The sequence below is a fragment of the Carlito syrichta genome, unplaced genomic scaffold (genome assembly GCF_000164805.1).
Source record: "Carlito syrichta isolate Samal-C Ts95f unplaced genomic scaffold, Tarsius_syrichta-2.0.1 Scaffold72126, whole genome shotgun sequence".
NCBI lineage: Eukaryota > Metazoa > Chordata > Mammalia > Primates > Tarsiidae > Carlito > Carlito syrichta.
In genome coordinates, this window is record NW_007016222.1 from 1,387 (window position 1) to 3,830 (window position 2,444).

The 2,444-nt window shown below is 61.8% G+C and overlaps 1 pseudogene; it reads right to left on the reverse strand.

Moving 5' to 3' along the window:
• Window positions 1-1,156: 1,156 nt before the first annotated feature.
• Window positions 1,157-2,069, reverse strand: LOC103254850 (annotated as a pseudogene).
• Window positions 2,070-2,444: the final 375 nt, after the last annotated feature.

A 2,444-nucleotide genomic window follows, 5' to 3' on the forward strand; every position in this document is an offset into this window, starting at 1 on the left:
ACCCTCTTCCCGCTCCATCTTCCTTCGGCGCCCCTGCCAGCGTGGGCTCCTTCCTGTCCTCCTCCCCCAGGTTCACTATGGAGACGCGAGGGAGAGATTTGTGTTTAATTCCTGCCGCTTTTCAGAGGGAAGAGAAAATAAAGGGACCGAAGGCAACCAGAAAGCAGTTTACTTCAAGCCTTTATTATTGTAGCTTAAGAGAAGTTTATATACAGGAAATATTTCCAGCAAAACACTTACCAAGTGGCCTTCGAATCGGGGGCCCTCCACCCCCTGCCCCATGATCAGCAGCTCTGCCCAGGGCTCCCCTCATTTGGGGGTCCTGGGCACTGTCCCCACCTCTTTCCCCGGAAAGCGCCACATTCCCCAGGAGTCCCAGACTCTACTCCCTCCTCAGGGCACTGAGGCCCTAGACAGTGCCTCCCAAGCCACCCTCCTCTGGTCCCAAAGCTGACCCCCAACCACCCTCTCCCACCCCATTCCAGGGCAATCTCCCCCACTTGGTTTGGGTGCCACTTCGAATTCCCCTGCAATTCAGAACCGGCCCATGGTCAAGACCAGTTAAAGACAGTTCGTCATCAACAGCGGGGCTCATGCGCACCCAGCACCTGGGTGGGGAGACTACCCTGCCCACCCCTTCCCCATCCCCAACTCAGGGACAAGAAACATACACAGAATCAGCAGGCACCCCTCCCTGCGCACGACAGGTGGGTGCCAGGCAACTAGCTAGCTCCAGCAGAGCTGAGCACCTACTGAAACCCAGCTGTGCCCAGAGAGTGCAGGCGGGTCCAAGGTCTCTGCGCTGCGGGAGGCACGGGGCCAATGCACACACTATCTCCTGAAGGCACGCCAGGGGAGCCCCAGGCTCTCCAGCTGTAGTGATGAGTCCTGGGGGCATGCAGGAAAGGGTGGCCCCACTCACACCCAGAAGGGGATTTTGAGTGGGAGACAGTCACAAAAGACGAGTCTCCGGGAGGCAGAAGGGAGTGTTCAGGTGACCAAGGGTGCAGGCTCAGGGTGAAACCCGTGCTTCAGGCCATCTGTGTCACTGAGGCTTCACCAAGTGTGACTTAGTCTAAGAGGCGTTTGTTTGCACACTGACTTCGAAGGCTCGAAGGCACATCCTGCCAAGTTCAACCAATGGTTCAGTGGTTGTCTACACCCTGCGGGTCGTTGCCCTGTGCAGCAGCTGCTCATCACAGCACTCCAACCAAGTGCAGCTCAGACACCTGGTAGCCGTCGGGGTTATGGCCGCCCTGGTACATGATGGTGCCGCTCTGGATAATGTAGAGGCACTCAAAGTAGGCTCCGTAGGCCGAGCTGCTGGAGGTGGCCATGGTGTCGAGCACCAGGGCGCAGCCAGGCGTCCCTTGCTGCGGCACCTGCGCTGCACTGACCTGGTCCTCCAGGAACTGGTGCTGTGGGATGATGTAGGGGGAGTCCATGGTGACCCAGCTGTGGGAGGGGTCCGCCTTCTCGATGTAGATGATGAGGAAGTCGATGTCCCACTGGTACTTGGTGACCAGGCGCTGGAAGGCCCTCATGCGCACGATGAACGGTGGTCAGGTGCAGCTGCGGAAGTTGAGCACCAGCGGGCAGCTCCCCCGCGCATAGTCCAGGATGCGTTGGCTCTGGAAGTCATAGGGCAGGACTATCTCGGAATTGGGCGCCGGGCCGCCCTCTACGCCTGCTTGAAGAAATCCATCTTCTGGCCATGCCACACGCCTTGAGCGACGCCAGGGTGCACAGGAGGTTGTCCTCGGGCATGGAGATGGGTGGGTCATTGGGGGGCACTCCTCGCCCTCGCTATTGAGCTCCACCTCGACCTCGGGCTGGCCCCAGCGTTGGCGGCCCAGAAAATGCTTTCAGATGCACAGGAAGTCGAGGAGCCAGAGCATTAAGGCAGTGCCCAGGAAGGGCGGGAAGAGCACGAGGACCGAGGCAGTATGGGCGCACAGCTGCAAGGAATGAAGCAGCAGGGAGCGGAGCATGGTGGCGGCCGGCCCCGAGGCTCCCCGGACCCCCTTGCCCTCCCCGACCACCAACCGCAATGTGACCTGTTGTGGCATCTGGGCTTCAGCCGAGCAGCTCGATTTATAGCCTAGGCTTCAATTGGCGGGAGACTCCATCTCCGGCCGGGTCCTGACCCCTTGCAACTTGAGCTAGGAGGGATCTCCCAGAGGCGCCGCCAGGCCAGTGCCCTAGAAATCACTGGCCTAGGGCGGCACGGGGCGGAGCGGCAGGGCCTAGGGCCAGCGGGGGCGGGCCTGGGCCCCGTGGCCAGCTCTCCGAGGCGGGGGGACCCCGGCCACCGCCGCCAGCGCTGCAGGAGATCGCGATCCAGATCCAGGACCCGCCCGGGAGGTCCTCCAGCCAGCGCAAGCGCCAGCGCGCGGCCTCAGTCCCCGCCGCCCAGCTCAGCCCGCGCCCCTCTCGCGGCACAC